At 37.5% G+C, this 21001-nt stretch overlaps 1 protein-coding gene and 1 long non-coding RNA gene across 2 annotated transcripts in view; both read right to left on the bottom strand.

Moving 5' to 3' along the window:
• UNC13C (unc-13 homolog C) overlaps positions 1 to 21001 on the bottom strand; it is a 774694-nt gene that overhangs the window by 134426 nt on the left and 619267 nt on the right. The window lies entirely within an intron of this gene.
• On the bottom strand, positions 16488 to 19992 carry LOC309654367. The gene is made up of 2 exons (XR_014260192.1): positions 18933 to 19992; positions 16488 to 18591 (listed from the first exon to the last, which is right to left on the bottom strand). It is a non-coding gene; the product is annotated as an uncharacterized lncRNA (long non-coding RNA).

Below are 21001 nucleotides of genomic sequence, written 5' to 3'. Positions count from 1 at the left end.
GTTTTTGCACATTATCAGAATCCTGAGGGAAGGGTAACCCAGTTCCATCTAATAACAAAAATGTTTACTGAGTGTGTAGCTTGTGCCAGGTCACATGGGAGGCACTAGCGAGATAAAGATGAAGGACCCATATGCACAGAGCTTAGGGAAGAAGGGTGACATGTAACAGGGAATTTAATAGAGTATGGCAAGTGCCGTGATTTGATATGTACAGGAGGATGTGGTCTCTTGGAGGAGATGAATTTAGCCCAATTTTAAGTTTTAGGTGAACAATACAGAAATTATTTGCTGTTAGTGGTTAAGTGCACAAAGAGGAATTTGAGCCAGATGATACGTATTATATAAAACAAAACTTCATATAAGAAATGCTATTTAATATAGATGTGTCTCCTTTGCAAAATTTTATAACTATGGTTCCAATTAAGGCTTTGGGTTTTTTTCCTCTTTCTACTCATGTTCTGGTAGCAAGTTTGGGTGAACCCTATGTTGTGTCATAAAAGGAAAAGGTTTGCCAATCTCTGCCCCTTACAATGAAGTCGTCTCTGTACTTTGGAGAGTAGGTAAAAGCAGCTGTGGGCAGTCCCCAGTCAGATTTCTAGACAAGACCTGCAGTTTATTTGCTTAACCATTTACACTTCACTTCTCCATAAATGCAGCAGTCTTGCCTTCTTCCCTATTTGGGCACTCTGCTTAGAGCTTACAGCCCTCCCCAAACCCACTCTCCTGGACTCTGCAAGGTCTCTGCCCTCCTACATTCCCCTCATTCCTGCTGTTCCCACATTTCCAGGAAAGGAACACTTCTATTTGTCTAATGTTCTGTAGCCACACTGTAGGTAGGCCCCCCAACTCTTCTTCCCCACCTACCACATCCCTCCTACTGGGGATAAACACAAGAAAGGAGAAAAGAAGGAGACCAGTTATCTTTTAAAAAGATGAAATCTTGTTTTGCTCTGGTCTGGAGACCATCTTTTCTAGTTCCTAAGAATGTATGTGATATGATAACTCAAATTATCAGGGTTTTAGTAACCCCCTCTGCTAAAAAACAAACAAACAAAAAACAAACCTTATAAGAATTACTAATAGTTTTCTCCTTAAAGAATTGCTTTTGAGGGGAAGACCTTCAAGATGGCGGAAGAGTAAGACGTGGAGATCACCTTCCTCCTGACAAATACATCAGAAATACATCTACATGTGGAACAACTCCTACAGAACACCTACTGAATGCTGGCCAAAGACCTCAGACTTCCCAAAAGGCAAGAAACTCCCCACGTACCTGGGTAGGGCAAAAGAAAAAAGAAAAAACAGAGACAAAAGAATAGGGACGGGACCTGCATCTCTGGGAGGGAGCTGTGAAGGAGGAAAGGTTTCCACACACTAGAAAGCCCCTTTGTGGGCAGAGATGTGGGTGGCGGGGGGGAAGCTTCATAGCCATGGAGGAGAGCGCAGCCACAGGGGTGCAGAGGGCAAAGCGGAGAGACTCCCACACAGAGGAGCAGTGCCGACCAGCACTCACCAGCCCGAGAGGCTTCTCTGCTCACCCACCTGGGCGGGTGGGGGCTGGGAGCTGAGGCTCAGGCTTCTTTGGAGGTCAGATCCCAGGGAGAGGACTGGGGTTGGCTGTGTGAACACAGCCTGAAGGGGGCTAGTGTGCCACAGCTAGCCGGGAGGGAATCCGGGAAAAAGTCTGGACCTGCCTAAGAGGCAAGAGGCCATTGTTACAGGGTGCACGAGGAGGGGGGATTCAGGGCACCGCCTAAACGAGCTCCAGAGACAGGTGTGAGCAGCGGCTATCAGCACAGACACCAGAGACGGGCATGAGACGCTAAGGCTGCTGCTGCAGCCACCAAGAAGGCTGTGTGCAAGCACAGGTCACTCTCTACACCTCCCCTCCCAGGAGCCTGTGCAGCCTGCCACTGCCAGGGTCCCGTGATCCAAGGACAACTTCCCCGGGGGGAACAGACAGCATGCCTCAGGCTGTTGCAACTTCACGCCGGCCTCTGTTGCAGCAGTCTCTCTCCGCATTCCATACCTCTCCCTCCCCCCGGCACCCACCCCCACCCTGGCCTGAGTGAGCCAGCGCCCCCTGATCAGCTGCTACTTTAAATCTGTCCTGTCTGAGCAAAGCACAGATGCCCTCAGGCAACCTACACCCAGAGGCAGGGCCAAATCCAAAACAGAACCCCAGGAGCAGTGCAAACAGAGAAGAGAAAGGGAAATTTCTCCCAGCAGCCTCAGGCACAGTGGATTAAATCTCCAAAATCAATTTGATATACCCTGCATCTTGGAATACCTGAATACACAACGAATCATCCCAGAATTGAGGTGGTGGACTTTGGAAGTAATGATATGTATATATATTTTTTCTTTTTCTCTTTTTGTGAGTTTGTATGTGTATGCTTCTTTCTGTGATTTTGTCTGTATAGCTTTGCTTTTACCATTTGGCTTAGGGTTCTGTCGGTTTTGTTTTTTTTTTTTTACTATAGTTTTTAGCACTTGTTATCATTGGTGGATTTGTTTTTTGGTTTGGTTGCTCTCCTCTGTCTTTCTTCCTTTTTTTCTGTTTTTATTACTTTTTAATTTTTAATAATTATTTTTTATTTTAATAAATTTACTTTATTTTATTTTATTTTTTTCTTTCTTTTTTTCTCCCTTTTCATCTGAGCTGTGTGGCTGACAGGGTCTTGGAGCTCAGGCTGGGTGTCAGGACACGTGCCTCTGAGGTGGGAGAGGCAAGTTCAGGACACTGGTCCACTAGAGACCTCCTGGCTCCATGTAATATCAAACAGTAAAAGCTCTCCCAGAGATCTCCATCTCAACGCTAAGACCCAGCTCTACTCAACGACCAGCAAGCTACAGTGGTGGACACCATATGCCAAACAACTAGCAAGACAAGAACACAACCCCACCCATTAGCAGAGAGGCTGCCTAAAATCATAATAAGGTCACAGACACCCCAAGACAGACCACCGGACACAGACCTGCCCACCAGAAAGACAAGATCCAGCCTCATTCACCAGAACACAGGCAGCAGTCCTCTCCATCAGGAAGCCTACACAACCCACTGAAACAAACTTAGGTACTGGGGGCAGACACCAAAAAGAACGGGAACTACGAACCTGCAGCCTGTGAAAAGGAGACCCCAAACACAGTAAGTTAAGCAAAATGAGAAGACAGAGAAACACACAGCAGATGAAGGAGCAAGGTAAAAACCCACCAGACCAAACAAATGAAGATGAAATAGGCAGTCTGTCTGAAAAAGAATTCAGAGCAATGATAGTAAACATGATCCAAATCTTGGAAACAGAATGGAGGAAATTCAAAAAACGTTTAACAAGAACTTAGGAGAACTAAAGAGCAAACAAAAAAAGATAAACAACACAATAAATGAAATGAAAAATTCTCTAGAAGGAATCAATAGCAGAATAACAGGCAGAAGAGCAGATAAGTGACCTGAAAGACAGAAGAGAGGAAATAACTACTGCAGAGCAGAATAAAGAAAAAAGAATGAAAAGAATTGAGGACAGTCTTAAAGACTTCCGGGACAACGTTAAACGCAGGAACATCAGAATTATAGGGGTCCCAGAGGAAGAAGAGAGAAAGAAAGGGACTGAGAAAATATTTGAAGAGATTATAGTTGAAAACTTCCCTAATATGGGAAAGGAAATAGTCAATCAAGTCCAGGAAGTGCAGAGAGTCCCATACAGGATAAATCCAAGGAGAAACACACCAAGACACATATTAAACAAACTATCAAAAATTAAGTAGAAAGAAAAAATTTTAAAAGCAGCAAGGGAAAAACAACAAACAACATACAAGAGAATCTCCATAAGGTTAACAGCTGATCTTTCAGCAGAAACTCTGCAAGCCAGAAGGAGTGGCAGGACATATTTAAAGTGATGAAACAGAAAAACCTACAACCAAGATTACTCTACCCAGCAAGGATCTCATTCAGATTTGATGGAGAAATTAGAACCTTTACAGACAAGCAAATGCTAAGACAATTCAGCACCACCAAACCAGCTTTACAACAAATGCTAAAGAAACTTCTATAGGCAGGAAATACAAGAGAAGGAAATGACCTACAATAACAAACCCAAAACAATTAAGGAAATGGAAATAGGAACATACATATTGATAATTACCTTAAATGTAAATGGATTAAATGCTAAAACCCAAAGACATAGACTGGCTGAATGGATACAAAAACAAGACCCATATATATGCAGTCTAAAGACACACACTTCAGACCTAGGGACACATACAGACTGAAAGTGAGGGGGTGGAAAAAGATATTCTATGCAAATGGAAATCAAAAGAAAGCTGCAGTAGCAATTCTCATATCAGACAAAATAGACTTTAAAATAAAGACTATTAGAAGAGCCAAAGAAGGACACTACATAATGATCAAGGGAGCAATCCAAGAAGAAGATATAACAATTGTAAATATTTATGCACGCCACATAGGAGCACCTCAATACATAAGGCAAATGCTAACAGCCATAAAAGGGGAAATTGACATAACAGAATCACAGTAGGGGATTTTAACATCCCACTTTCACCAATGGACAGATAATGCAAAATGAAAATAAAAAAGGAAACACAAGCTTTAAATGATACATTAAATAAGATGGACTTAATTGATATTTATAAGACATTCCATCCAAAAACAACAGAATATGGGCTTCCCTGGTGGCGCAGTGGTTAAGAATCTGCCTGCCAATGCAGGGGACACGGGTGCGAGCCCTGGTCCAGGAAGATCCAACATGCCGTAGAGCAACTAAGCCTGTGCACCACAACTACTGAAGCCTGCGTACCTAAAGTCTGTGCTCTGCAATAAGAGAAGCCACCACAATGAGAAGCCTGCGCATTGCAATGAAGAGTAGCCCCCACTAGCTGCAACAAGAGAAAGCCTGTGCGCAGCAATGAAGACCCAACACAGCCAAAAAAAACAAAAACAAAAACAAAAAACAAACAAAACAACAGAACACACTTACTTCTCAAGTGCTCATGGAACATTCTCCAGGACAGATCATATCTTGGGTCACAAATCAAGCCTTGGTAAATTTAAGAAAACTGAAATTGTATCAAGTATCTTTTCTGGCCACAATGCTATGAGAACAGATATCAATTACAGGAAAAAATCTGTAAAAAATACAAACACATGGAGGCTAAACAATACACTACTGAATAACAAAGAGATCACTGAAGAAATCAAAGAGGAAGTCAAAAAATACCTAGAAACAAACGACAATGAAAATACGAAGACTGAAAGCCTATGGGATGTAGCAAAATCAGTTCTAAGAGGGAAGTTTATAGCAATACAATCCTACCTCAAGAAACAAGAAACATCTCAAATAAACAACCTAATCTTACACCTAGAGCAAGTAGAGAAAGAAGAACAGAAAAACCCCAAAGTTAGCAGAAGGAAAGAAATTACAAAGATCAGAGAAGAAATAAATGAGAAAGAAATAAAGGAAACAATAGCAAAGATCAATAAAACTAAAAGCTGGTTCTTTGAGATGATAAACCATTAGCCAGACTCATCAAGAAAAAAATGGAGAAGACTCAAATCAATAGAATTAGAAATGAAATAGGAGAAGTAACAACTGACACTTCAGAAATACAAAGGATCATGAGAGATTACTACAAGCAACTATATGCCAATAAAATGGACAACCTGGAAAAAATGGATAAATTCTTAGAAAAGCACAACCTTCTGAGACTGAACCAGGAAGAAATAGCAAATTTAAAGAGGCCAATCACAAGCACTGAAATTGAGACTGTTATTAAAAATCTTCCAACAAACAAAAGCCCAGGACCAGATGGCTTCACAGGCGAATTCTATCAAACCTTTAGAGAACAGCTAACACATATCCTTCTCAAACTCCTCTAAAATATAGCAGAAGGAGGAACACTCCCAAACTCATTCTACGAGGCCACCATCACCCTAATACCAAAACCAGAAAAATATGTCACACAGAAAGAAAACTGCCGGCCAATATCACTGATGAGTATAGATGCAAAAATCCTCAACAAAATCCTAGCAAACAGAATCCAACAGCACATTAAAAGGATCATACACCGTGATCAAGTGGGGTTTATCCCAGGAATGCAAGGATTCTTCAATATATGCAAATCAGTCAATGTGATATACCATATTAACAAACTGAAGGATAAAAACTGTATGATCATCTCAATATGTTCAGAAAAAGCTTTTGACAAAATTCAACACCCATTTATGATAAAAACCCTCCAGAAAGGAGGCATAGAGGGAACTTACCTCAACATAATAAAGGCCATATATGACAAGCCCACAGCCAAGATTGTCCTCAAAGGTGAAAAATGGAAACCATTTCCACTAAGATTAGGAACAAGACAAGGTTGCCCACTCTCACCACTATTATTCAACATAGTTCTGGAAGTTTTATTCACAGCAATCAGAGAAGAAAAAGAAATAAAAGGAATTCAAATTGGAAAAAAAGAGGTAAAACTGTCATTGTTTGCAGATGACATGATACTATACATAGAGAATCCTAAAGATGCTACCAGAAAACTCCTAGAGCTAATCAATGAATTTGGTAAAGTAGCAGGAAACAAAATTAATGCACACAAATCTCTTGCATTCCTATACACTAATGATGAAAAATCTGAAAGACAAATTAAGGAAACACTCCCCTTTACCACTGCAAGAAAAAGAATAAAATACCTAGGAGTAAACCTACCTAAGGAGACAAAAGACCTGTATGTAGAAAACTATAAGACACTGATGAAAGAAATTAAAGATGATACAAACAGATGGAGAGATATACCATGTCCCTGGATTGGAAGGATCAACACTGCGAAAATGACTATACAACCCAAAGCCATTTACAGATTCAATGCAATACCGTTCAAATTACCAATGGCATTTTTCACGGAACTAGACCAAAAAATTTTACAGTTTGTATGGAAACACAAAAGACCCTGAATAGCCAAAGCAATCTTGAGAAAGAAAAACGGAGCTGGAAGAATCAGCCTCTTGGACTTCAGACTATACTACAAAGCTACAGTAATCAAGACAGTATGGTACTGGCACAAAAACAGAAATATAGATCAATGGAACAGGATAGAAAGCACAGAGATAAGCCCATGCACATATGGTCAGCTTATCTTTGATAAAGGAGGCAAGAATATACAATCGAGAAAAGACAGCTTCTTCAATAAGTGGTGCTGAAAAAACTGGAGAGCTACATGTAAAAGAATGAAATTAGAACACTTCCTAACAGTGTACACGAAAATAAACTCAAAATGGATTAAAGACCTAAATGTAAGGCCAGAGAGTATAAAATTCTTAGAGGAAAACAGAGGCAGAACACTCTATGACATAAATCACAGCAAGATCCTTTTTGACCCACCTCCTAGAGAAATGGAAATAAAAACAAAAATAAACAAATGGGACCTAATGACACTTAAAAGCTTTTGCACAGCAGAGGAAACCATAAACAAGACGAAAAGACAGCCCTCAGAATGGGAGAAAATATTTGTAAAACAGGAAACTGACAAAGGATTAATGTCCAAATTTACAAGCAGCTTATGCAGCTCAATATCAAAAAACAGACAACCCAATCCAAAAATGGGTAGAAGACTTAAATAGACATTTCTCCAGAGAAGATGTACAGATTGCCAACAAACAGATGAAAGGATGCTCAACATCACTAATCATTAGAGAAATGCAAATCAAAACTACAATGAGGTATCCTCTCACACCAGTCAGAATGGCCATCATCAAAAAATCTACAAAAAGTAAACGATGGAGAGGGTGTGGAGAAAAGGGAACCCTCTTGCACTGTTGGTGGGAATGTAAATTGATACAGCCACTATGGAGATCCGTATGGAGGTTCCTTGAAAAATTAAAAATAGAACTACCATACAACCCAGCAATCCCACTACTGGGCATATACCCTGAGAAAACCATAATTCAAAAAGAGTCATGTACCACAATGTTCACTGCAGCTCTACTTACAATAGCCAGGACATGGAAGCACCCTAAGTGTCCATCGACAGAGGAATGGATAAAGAAGATGTGGCACATATATACAATGGAATATTACTCAGACATAAAAAGAAACGAAATTGAGTTATTTGTAGTGAGGTGGATGGACCTCAAATCTGTCATACAGAGTGAAGTAAGTCAGAAAGAGAAAAACAGATTCCATATGCTAACACATATATATGGAATGTAAAAAAAAAAAAAAAAAGTCATGAAGAACCTAGGGGCAGGACAGGAATAAAGACGCAGATGTAGAGAATGGACTTGAGGACATGGGGAGGGGGAAGTGTATGCTGGGACGAAGTGAGAGAGTCGCATGAGCTTATTTACAGTACCAAATGCAAAACAGATAGCTTGTGGGAAGCAGCCATATAGCACAGGGAGATCAGCTCAGTGTTTTGTGACCACCTAGAGGGGTGGGATAGGGAGGGTGGGAGAGAGACACAAGAGGGAGGAGATATGGTGATATATTTATATGTATAGCTGATTCACTCTGTTATAAAGCAGAAACTAATACACCATTGTAAAGCAATTATACTCCAATAAAGATGTTAAAAAAAAAAAGAATTGCTTTCACACTCATGGGAATTAGTTTCTATTCTTTTACGTTGCATGTCTCTCGTGCACCATCAGCTAATATTTACAGCTCTGTGGGCAGGAACGAGAGACCAGTACCAACTGTTGTCACATTTTGCCAATTCAACCAGAGTAATTGACATCTTTGCATGCACTATGCACTTCAGCTGACATAGCAAGAGGTTTTCAGCTTACTGAGTTAGTTTGTGAGGTAGGTTTGATCTGAAGAAAAATGCAATTGATAATGGAAATGGTACCCGCCTATATAATAAGGTGCACCTGTTTTGTTCTTAAGTAGAAAATATTAAGTAGAATTTAACTTTTTTCAGCAGTGACTTGTGGTGATTATCAAGAACCTCAGTATCTGTGGCAAGTTTAACTAATTAGATGGTTATCACACTAAGTTCTTTTCCTCCCAGGCATACAACCAGACTACATTTCCCAACCTTCCTTGCAATAGGTTGGCCTATGACTGACTTGTGGGCCAAAGTAATATATGCTATTTTCAGCCTTGCCCTAAAACACCTCCTGTGAAATCTGCTGTGCTTGCCTTTCCCTCATTTGTGGCCAGATGCAGAAGATCCAGCCAAGGATTCCAAGGTTCTAGGGGATCACAGAGCCGCTAGAGGGTTGAAATCTGGGTCCTTGAGCCACTTCTCAGAGGAGAGCCACCCAATCAGAAATACCTTCTTTGACTTGTACAGGTAAGAAATAAATAATCTGGCACTGTGTTAAATCATTTGTTATGGAGTTTGGCTACGTGGGGTTATGTTCTGTTGCATCACACAAAGGTTTCTGAAAGGTTAAGATGTGCTTATTAATTAACCTCCAAACTATTTTGCTTTCTAATTTCTTGTTTCACACACACACACACACCCACACACACGCCCCCCCCCCCACACATATGTAGTCAGGCTGTCCCCTTGCTTTATGGAACTGTATCAATGTAAGAACCTTTAGCAGACCCCACTGTGAACTGATCCACCATCACGTAGGAAATCAGTGAATCAGACTTCTTAAGAACTTAAGAAGTTTCATGTTAAGAAAATAGTATATAGGCTCTGAGAGAGGAATTATCATAGAAGTAATACATTTTGCAGGGAGACTAATATTACAGTTAATCTTCCTGTCAGCTTCGTTTCATACTTGTAGTCTCTCAGCTATATTCTGAGTAGTTATCACCACTTGGATGATTTTATATAAAGTGAGCTGTTATTTTCCAAAATCTATTTGCCTGTTTTCCTCATGTCTTCATGTATTCCTCCCATAATGTGTAATGATATATTATAAGGAGATATTTCAAATAAACTACAATTATATCTTAACTACCACATACCAAATATTGATTTAAGATATTATAATATCAAATTCAAAGATACACTTCAAATTATCTTTAATTCTCCCAAAGTATCTTCTGCTTAGTTGTAGACCAGTCACAAAACTGCATTTATCTCATATGATGTGAACAACCAAATTTATTTAGCCATCAGTTCTCCTACATTTTTAATTTTGGCAACAAATATTTAACTTGCTTATTACATTTACAAGATAAACCATTTAATTAATTTTCTGAACTGCAGTATAATAATTTTCTACAAAATTTAATATTTGATGAAAGAAAACCCTCAGAATGGGAGAAAATATTTGCAAATGAATCCTGACAAAGGATTAATTTCTAAAATATACAAGCAGCTCATGCAGCTCAATATCAAAAAAACAAACAACCCAATCAAAAATGGGCAGAAGACCTAAATAGACATCTCTCCAAAGAAGATATACAGATGGCCAACAAACACATGAAAGGATGCTCAACATCACTAATCATTAGAGAAATGCAAATCAATACTACAATGAGGTATCACCTCACACCAGTCAGAATTGCTATCATCAAAAAATCTACAAAAAATAAATGTTGGAGAGGGTGTGGAGAAAAGGGAACCCTTTTGCACTGTTGGTGGGAATGTAAATTGATACAACCACTATGGAGAACAGTATGTAGGTTCCTTCAAAAACTAAAAATAGAACTACCATATTCCCCAGCAATCCCACTACTGGGCATATACCCTGAGAAAACCATAATTCAAAAAGAGTCATGCACCACAATGTTCGTTGCAGCACTATTTACAATAGCCAGGACATGGAAGCAACCTAAATGTCCATCAACAGATGAATGGATAAAGAAGATGTGGCACATATATACAGTGGTATATTACTCAGCCATAAAAAGGAACAAAACTGAGTTATTTGTAATGAGATGAATGGACCTAGAGACTGTCATACAGAGTGAAGTAAATCAGAAAGAGAAAAACAAATACCGTATGCTAATGCACATATATGGAATCTAAAAAAACGGTAATGATGAACCTAGTGGTAGGGCAGGAATAAAGATGCAGACATAGGGAACAGACTTGAGGACACAGGTTGAAGGGGAAGCTGGGACGAAGTGATAGAGTATCATTGACATATATACACTATGAAATGTAAAACAGATGGCTAGTGGGAAGCTGCTGCATAGCATAGGGAGATTAGCTCAATGCCTTGTGATGACCTAGAGTGGTGGGATAGGGAATGTAGGAGGGAGGCTCAAGAGGGAGGAGATATGGGGATATATGTATACATATAGCTGATTCACTTTGTTGTACAGCAGAAACTAATGCATCATTGTAAAGCAATTATACTCCAATAAAGATATTTAAAAATTAATCTTTGAATTTCAATGAGAAGAATATTTTACTACCAGAATAAAAATGCTTCATTAAAATTGTACAAGGAAAAAGCTCGGCAACTTAGAAGACTATTCCTATTTGCCTTTAGATGGTGTTTACCAGCATTTACTTTAAAATAATATATCTTCTTCTGAAAGTTAGTGTATGCATGGGATTTTATGAACAATTATGTATCGATTTACAGGATAGGGGTGACATACCCTCAATCCATTCTCATGCCAAAAGCAAATTTGCTGCCATCAATCATCACAGTGTCACTTTCCAGTTCTTAATCTATGACACCATTTTATTGCATAAACACTCTGTGTTTTCCTAGAGTTGGTAGTTCAATTCTGTAGGGCTCTCTTAAACATCCCTCTAAGTGTTTGACAGGCTGCTCTATCTCTAAGAGGTGATGATATGGAAGGTTTGGAAGGAATACCAAATAAAGAGTCAGCATTAGGGGGTCAATGCACATGATGGTTTGTAAGATACTATGTGCTCACAAACCCCAAACCTTATCACTCAGAAAGTGTGATTGTAAAAATAAATATGTATCAGACTTTTACAGATTATACACACATATAAACATCTATCAAAGGTAAGCATAAATGCATATTAACAATATACAGATGGAGATCATGGGCTCTTTTTCATATACTGAGAATGCCAATCCATGTAACTAGAAGCAAAAAGAGAAAGGCAGAGAGAGAGGGGGAGGGGAGAAGAGAGAGAGAGGGAGAGAGAGAAAATAAGAATTACAATTTTCCATTTTAGAGCAGCTCTATAAAGGTTTTGTAATATCAGCACATCTTTGGAGGTGAGATATCATGTAAAATTCTGGCTGCCAAAGTAAGGTATTATACTTACAAGGTAATAAAGCTTGGAGTAATAAAATAAAAATGAAAAAATAATGGACTATACATAATAATATGTTAGCAAAAAGTAATTTGGACCAATGTGAGTCTTCCAGAGAAGGAAATTAGCAAACAAAAGATTAGCCATAGTAATCAATTATTGTAGTCAACTTTCTTAAGATTCAATGACAATGAAGGAAAAAATATCATTAATTTTTGTAGGGTAAGAAAGAAGATATGGAAGTTTCTTTCATGAAACATTTCTGGTAACTAAGCCTTAGCAAAACACTAGGAAAAAAAGCCAAGCAATATTAGTAAAATATTGCCTTACTCCATGACCACTGAAACTGATGCTAGAAGCAGCATTGTACTTGTAGCTGGCAGTCCAACTCAAAATTAAAACAAGTATCTCAGCAGAATCCCAGAATGAAACAAGGCTCCCTGGTAAACTAAACCAGAAGTGATGTGAGGTCAGACATACTTCACAGCCATACACTCTGATATATCTGCTTAGAATTCTGGTGTAGATCTACAACCCCCACAAATCTAGACTGCTGGGTTTCAAAAAAGACTGGCTATTCCCACTGGAACCAAAACCCCTTGAACCCCTTTCAGCATCATCCAAAACTTGAACTTCCTCTGTTTCTGGATAAGAAACCTGTTCACAAATGAGCTGTGCAATTCAATCACCCTTTTGACTTCAAATGTTTCTTTGCCAAAATTAAACAGTACAACACCAACATTTCCTCTATAATCTTCATCTACGACACAGACTGCTACATCTGTGAAGTGTTTTACAGGCAAGCCAGAGTGTGAAGCTGCTCTTCCATAATACTCAGAAGGAAGAGCATACCATTTATATTAGACTTGGAAGAATTCTGCATGATTTGTCTGAGTCATAGACCTTGAAAATTCAGGAAGTGGTATGAAGTCAGGACCACATAATCTGGTGCTAGGAAACTAGAGATGGATAGTTATAAGGAAAAAAATGGGATGAGACAGACTTCAGACTATACTACAAAGCTACAGTAATCAAGACAGTATGGTACTGGCACAAAAACAGAAATATAGATCAATGGAACAGGATAGAAAGCACAGAGATAAACCCATGCATGTATGGTCACCTTATTTTTGATAAAGGAGGCAAGAATATACAATGGAGAAAAGAGAGCCTCTTCAATATGGTTCTGGGAAAACTGGACAGCTACATGTAAAAGAATGAAATTAGAACACTCCCTAACACCATACACAAAAATCAACTCAAAATGGATTAAAGACCTAAATGTAAGGCCAGACACTATCAAACTCTTAGAGGAAAACATAGGCAGAACACTCTATGACATAAATCACAGCAAGATCCTTTTTGACCCACCTCCTAGAGAAATGGAAATAAAAACAAAAATAAACAAATGGGACCTAATGAAACTTAAAAGCTTTTCCACAGCAAAGGAAATTATACTCCAATAACGATGTATAAAAAATAATAATATAAAAATAACGGGATGAGATGTGAAATTATTTTTAAAAAGAGAGCTGGCCAACAGGCTGAAACATAATGGTAAAATACGGGCACCCAAAGAAGCTATTGGCATTAATTGACAAGCCATGGAGCAAGGGTATAAAAAATAAACAAAAACAAGTTTCACTTACATTGTACTTTTATACATAGGCCTAGCAGTCCTAGCAATAGAGGTAGTACAGAGTATTTCCATGAAAGTTAGTACTTAGGACCAAAATGTGGATTTCATTCACTTGTGCAACATATCTACTGATTATGTACTATGAACCAGGTACCATGCTGCATACTGAAAGTACAGCAAAGAAGAAAACAGAGCATTCCTGCAATTTTGGAATTTATAATATAGTGAGGAGAGGCAGACAATAAAAACCACTCAATATAATGAGAAGTAGTGTAAGTGTTCTGGAAAAATAAAATGCAGGGTAAGGGAGCAGATGAGCTGAGCATACATTTTTTTCAATAGGCCACTAAGGGAAGCTCTCTAATGAGGCGACATGAAAGCAGAACTGAATGAAGTCAGAGAGCAAACCATGCAGCCTTCTTCTGGAAGGAGCATTTCAGGTAGAAAACATAGCAAGTGAAGTGGCCCTGGAGCCAAAGAGTGTCCTTGACAAGTTCAAGGAGATGCAAGGAAGCCAGTGTGGCTAAAGCAGAGTGAGTAATTGCGAGTGGTGTGAGCTTATTTCAGAGAGAAGCCAGGGTCGGGTAACATAGGATCTTGATCTCTACGACTAGAGAGGAGAGATCCAACATAAGGAGAAAAAAAAAAAAAAAGTCAAACAAATGGAACAGAATCAATAATAAGATGCATAATTAAAGAGAACAATCTTTTAGTGGGAGAGAGAGGAAAGCAAGTATGAAGTTAAGAAATTCTCTACTAGTGAAGAGTTACTCACATCTAGGTACTAATGAATAGACACATCTGCCAAAATGTTTGAAAGACAAAATAAAGGAAAAAAATCTTTTAGGCTTATAAACAGAAAAGCAAGTATATAAAATTATTTAAAGCAGGCTGACCTGTGATCCTTCCATTCCCTAGAGGCTATGGGATAACTAAACAACATCTACAGAGTCGTGAGAGGAAAATTTGCAGTGGACCAAAGAATTTTATATACTGATTTGTTTTTGACATGAAGGCAAAGAACATACAGCTGAACTGACTCTACTAATCAACATGCAAAGATATGGAGGGATTGGTTCCTTCTTTCATAAAGCATGTAGATAAACCATAAAAGTGATACATCTTATCATGAATCATTTTTCGTTACAGAAATAAATCTATTTACTGGACACAAGGAGTTCTTTTGTTCTAGCCTCTCTCCCCCTCAGGCCAGACTTGTACCAGATTCAGAAATCTAATTAAATAGGAAGTACAATTTTTATTAAAGGATAAAACAGCCACCATCTATGCCAAGAAAAATGACTGAATGAAAAGATCCAAAAGGTTATTATGGGTACCTCTGGATAACTCTTCTCCCCTATGTACTTGTATTTAAATAAGAATGATTTTTCATGTTTATTCTGGAAATGAAGATACATACTCACTGAAAAAAATTCAAACAATACAGAAAAGTTCAAAGAAAAATACCGATTACCATAAATCCCATGATTCACAGATATGTTGTTAAACTATGCCTGATTACCCTTCAGGATATCACTGTATGAATTTATGTATCTAAAATATATGTGTGCATACAATTTGTATAAATGCTTTATGTTCTATAACCCACTCCTTTCACTCAACAGTTTTCCATGCCAATAAAATTAATGTCATCATTTAATATGGTTTTTAAAAACTATGCTTTGTGTATTCTTGGGCATACACTTCTACATATTTCTGTTATAGTCTCCAGATCTGTCTGAGCTTAGAGAATAAAAGATCTTTTTATTACATCATACGACTTCATCAAGGGGGTTGATACACAAAAAATGAGTTTCAGATGGATTGTAGGTCTAAAATAGAAAGGTAAACAATAAAGCTTTTAGAAGAAAACATAAGAGATTATTTTCATAATCTTGGGTAGGCAAAGATTAATTAAAGAGGACAAAAACAGTACTACTAATAAAGGAGGTTATTGATAAATCGCACTGTTTAAATTGAGAACCTCTATTTTTCAAAAGAAATCATTAAATGACATGTTAAAATGGCCATACTACCCAAAGCAATCTACAGGTTTAAAACAATCCCTATCAAAATACCATGACATTTTTCACAGAACTAGAACAAATAATCCTAAATTCATATGAAACCACAAAAGACTCAGAATAGCCAAAGCAATCTTGAGAAAAAAAAGAACAAAGCTGGAGGTATCACACTTTCAGACTTCAGAAGATACTACAAAACTACAGTAATCTAAACAGCCTGGTACTGGCACAAAAACAGACACACAGATCAGTGGAACAGGATACAAAGCCCAGGAATAAGCCCACACACCTATGGTCAATTAATCTACAACAAAGGAGGCAAGAATATATTATGGAGAAAGGACAGTCTCTTTAACAAGTGGTGCTGGGAAAACTGGACAGCTACATGTAAAACAGTGAGATTAGAACATTTCCTCACACCATAAAGAAAAATAAACTCAAAATGGATTTAAAAAATTAAAAAATAAAAACAAGCAAAAGGCAAACAAACAAAAATAAAGAAAATAAGTAGAATATTTCTATAAAAAGAAGACGAGAAACCATAAAGCTCCTAGAAGAGAACATAGGCAGAACACACTTTGACATAAATTGTAGCAATATTTTATTGGCTCTGTCTTCTAAGGCAAAAGAAATAAAAGCAAAGATACATAAATGGGACCTAAGTAAACTTAAAGCCTTTGCACAGCAAGGGGAACCACTGACAAAAATGAAAAAAATCTACTGAATGGGAGAAAATATTTGCTAATGATATGACTAACAAGGGGTTGATATACAAAATATATAAAAAGCTCATACAACTCAACATCAAAACAAAACAACAACAAAAAAACACCAAACAACACAATCAAAAAATGGGTAGAAGACCTGAATAGACATTTTTCAAAGGAGACATACAGATAGCCAACAGGCACATGAAAAGCTGCTCAACTATGCTAATTATTATAGAAATGAAAATAAAAACAAGGTACCACGTCACAGCTGTCAGAATGGCTATCATCAAAAAGTCTACAAATAAAAAATGTTGGTGAGGATGTCGAGAAAAGGGAACCCTTGTACATTGTTGGTGGGAATGTAAATTAGTGCAGCCACTATGGAAAACAGTATGAAGGTTCCTCAAAAAACTAAAAGTAGAACTACCATATGATCCAGCAATCCCACTCCTGGGCATATATTCAGAAAAGATGAAAACTCTAATTCAGAAAGATACATGCACCCCATGTTCTTAGCAGCATTTTTACAATAGCCAAGACATAGAAGCAACCCAAGTGTCCATCAAAAGACAAACAGATAAAGAAGATGTGGTATATATATACAATATAATATTTCTCAGCTATAAAAAGAATGGAATTCTGCTATTTGCAGCAACATAGATGAACCTAGAAAATACTATGCTTAGTAAAATAAGTCACATACACGTGGAATCTAAAAAAATAACACAAGTGAATGTATATGCAAAACAGAAAAAGACTCACAAATTTAGAAAACAAACTAGTGGTTACCCAAAGGAAGAGGGAAGGGGGGAGAGGCATATCAGAGGAATGAGATTAAGAGATACAAACTACTATAAAATAGATAAGCAACAAGGATATATTGTATAGCACAGGGAATTATAGCCATTATCTTGTAATAACTTTTAATGAAGTATAATCTGTGAAAATACTGAATCACTAAGCTGTACACCTGAAACTAACATAATATTGTAAATCAACTACACGTCAATAAAGAAAAGACATTATTAAGAGAGTAAAAAAGCAAGTCATAGACTGAGAAAATATTTGCAATACAAATATTCAACAAAAGGCTAATATCTACAATATATAAAGAGCTTAAGATTTTTAAGAAAATGTCAGAGAGCTCAATTAAAAAAATGGACAAAAGATTGAAAAGGTCATTCACAAAAGAAATAGCCAAATGGCCAAAAACCTTATGAAAAAGTATTTCACTGTCTTAGTCATCGGGAAAGCAGAAATTAAACTACAATTTTAATTATCATTACACGCCTATCAAAATGGCTAGAATGAAAAAGACAGGCAATAGCAAGTTGGTAGAGACGTGGAGCAATTGGAACTTGTATACACTGTTGATGGGCGAGGTAACTGGTATAATCACTTTGGAAAACTAGTTTGTAATATCTACTAAACTGAACATATGCATCTCTATGACTTAGTAAGTCCACTCCTTGGGTATATCCATGACAGATATGTGTACATATATATCCACTGAAACGTGTATAAGAACATTCATAGCACCACTTTAATAGCCTAAAATTGGAAACTACCCAAATATACCTCAATAGTAAAATGAATAAATAAATAGTGGCATATTTGTACATTGGAACATAATATTGTAATGAGAATGAATAGACTATGTGGGTAATATCTAAGAAAAATAATGTTCAATGAAAGAAACCCAGCACAAAATAGAATGTATTCTATGGTTTGATGTAAATGAAGCTCCACAACAGGCAAAAGTATTATATCGTGTTAGAAGTCAAAATAGTGAGTAACTTTATCAGAGGGATTAAGTAGTGACTGGAAAGGAACATGATGGGGACTTCTGAGGTTCTGTTAACAGGTAAGTGCACTGTGTAAAAATCTATACAGCTGGACACCTATTATTTGCACAATTTCTCTATGCATGTTATAGTTCAATAAAATGTGTATTCAGGAAAAATATACCTCATCCTTTAGGCAATGGTCATTGATTGAAGGTACTTCATGTACTGGAGGATTTATGAACATATAAATTACATGATGTCAACTGCACTATATCTAGGCCAACACTTTTCAGAATAGACAGAGTATGAAAAACACAGCATCTTGGTATTTTTCCCCCTCTTTATTGAACTTACCATCAATAAAATTCCCACCTGAAAGTTAAAAATACTAGTCAAATATTTTGTTTACATTTGCAATACTACCCTTATATAATCAATCACTCATATTCATTTACCTAAATTTTTCATTGTGTCAGCTAATAAATTTTACTCTTTATGTGAAAATTAAGACAAAGAGAATCAATATATGTAGGGAACTATTTAAGCACAGACTTATTCTTTTCTCTTTCCCTTTTTATTTATTCATACTACATTGTAATTTAACTCAACAAGTATTATTGATTGTTTGTGATGTGCAAGCTACATATTGTGCTATGGGAATACAAAAGAAGCCTAGGATATAATCCTCACATTTAAGCAAAAGTATAGAAAAACTCATGTCTTTGGGGTTAGATGGATGCAGTGGAGGAAAGATTTGAGACAGCAAGGGAGACAGAGACATGAATCTTTGTCTTGAATCCATCACTTACTGCCCTTGTCAACTTGGGCAAACCATTTTACTCCTAGAAGGCTCAGTTTCCTCTTGTATAAAATGGGATTGTAACTCTATCCCCCTTTCAGGTTGTTTTGTGAAAAATCAGTGAGATAACACTGTATAAATGTGCCATCACTGAAATATACTTTATAAATGGCAGTAATTGTAACAATTAATTGTAGTTGTAACAAGAACTACCATATTAAAAAACTATTACAGTAACTTGGTTAAAAAGGATTAGACACAGAAAATGACATTCTTTAGCCAATTTTTCATCTCTATTATTCAGAAATAGTGAATTGTACAATATTTTATTTTGATATAATGTAAAAATTACAGAAGGTGGGCTTCCCCGGTGGTGCGGTGGTTAAGAATCCGCCTGCCAATGCAGGAGACACAGGTTCGAGCCCTGGTCTGGGAAGATACCACATGCCGTGGAGCGGCTAAGCCCGTGTGCCACAACTGCTGAGCCTGCGCTCTGGAGCCCGCGGGCCACAACTAATGAGCCCGCATGCCTGGAGCCCGTGCTCCACAGCAAAAGAAGCCACCGCAGTAAGCCCACGCACCACAATGAAGAGTGGCCCCTGCTCGCCGCAGCTAGAGAAAGCCCACATGCAGCAATGAAGACCCAATTCAGCCAAAAATAAAAAATAAATAAATTTTTAAAATTACAGAAAGTTGCAAGACTAGTACAATGAACTCCCATATATTCTTTACTCAGACTCAACAATGGTCAATATTTTGCCAAATTTGCATTATGTCTCTATTTCATATATATTTAATATATATACACATACATATCTAGATGTATAAAAATATATAATTATTTTTATGAAATATGGTAAGGAAATATCCATTGATTTCTATGATATCAATCGATATCACCTCTACGACTGCCAGGAAGAGGAGATCCTGGAGCTGGAGATTGATGTGGATGAACTCCTGGACATGGAGAGTGATGACACCCAAGCTGCCAGGGTCAAGGAGCTGCTGGTTGACTGTTACAAACCCACTGAGGCCTTCATCTCTGGCCTGCTGAGCAAGATCCGGGGCATGCAGAAGCTAAGCACACCCCAGAAGAAGTAAGGGTCCTCAACCCAGGTGAACGATGGCTCCCACAGGATAATTGCTGACCCCCAACCTTGTAGCAACAGCAATACCAGGGGAGCCCTGTGGCCAGGCCTGGTGCCATGAGCAGGGCTCCCCATACCCCTGGCCCAGGGGCCTCTTCCTTACCCCCTCAGTTTTCCATTTTTGGGGTTTTATTATTATTAAACTGATGGGACTTTTTGTGCTTTTATATTGACTGTGGTGAAGGCCCTTTAACAGAGCTAGGATATGCCTTTGGTGCAGTTAAAAAAAAATTCTACTGTATATTTAGCAAATCAGCTTCCATTATCCTTGGAGCTAGACAATAAATGAAAATTTTAGTGAAGCATGTTATTAGAGAAGTTTTAAGATATAGAGAAAATCAATGTGTGAAGACCTCTGAAATTGTTTATCCTTTAAAAGCACTCCATTTGTGAGTTCTTAATACCTTTTCATCAGTCAGGAAAATAGTGAATAAAGTTGCATTTCTCTTAGTGTTACATTAATTTAACTCTCATTTTCTACCAAAAAATCCAACAAATTTATCTGAAGCAGTACTGCCTACATATGTGTGGAGTTGCTGTTGAGAACCTAAGCTATTCAAATTAAGTCAAGTAAAAGGTTTTTAAACTTAAGATCTGTCTTTTTCCTTGTACTAACTACAGCCACTATAAAGTTTAAAAAATATTTAACTCATATACAATACATTTTGGTCCTTTAGAAGAATCAATTAAATCCAAATAAACAATATATCAATCTGATGCTTTATC

This window comes from Balaenoptera physalus (genome assembly GCF_965194825.1).
Source record: "Balaenoptera physalus genome assembly, chromosome: 2".
Lineage (NCBI taxonomy): Eukaryota > Metazoa > Chordata > Mammalia > Artiodactyla > Balaenopteridae > Balaenoptera > Balaenoptera physalus.
Note: the sequence above shows the minus strand (reverse complement) of the source record. Positions and strands in the feature narration are given on the sequence as shown.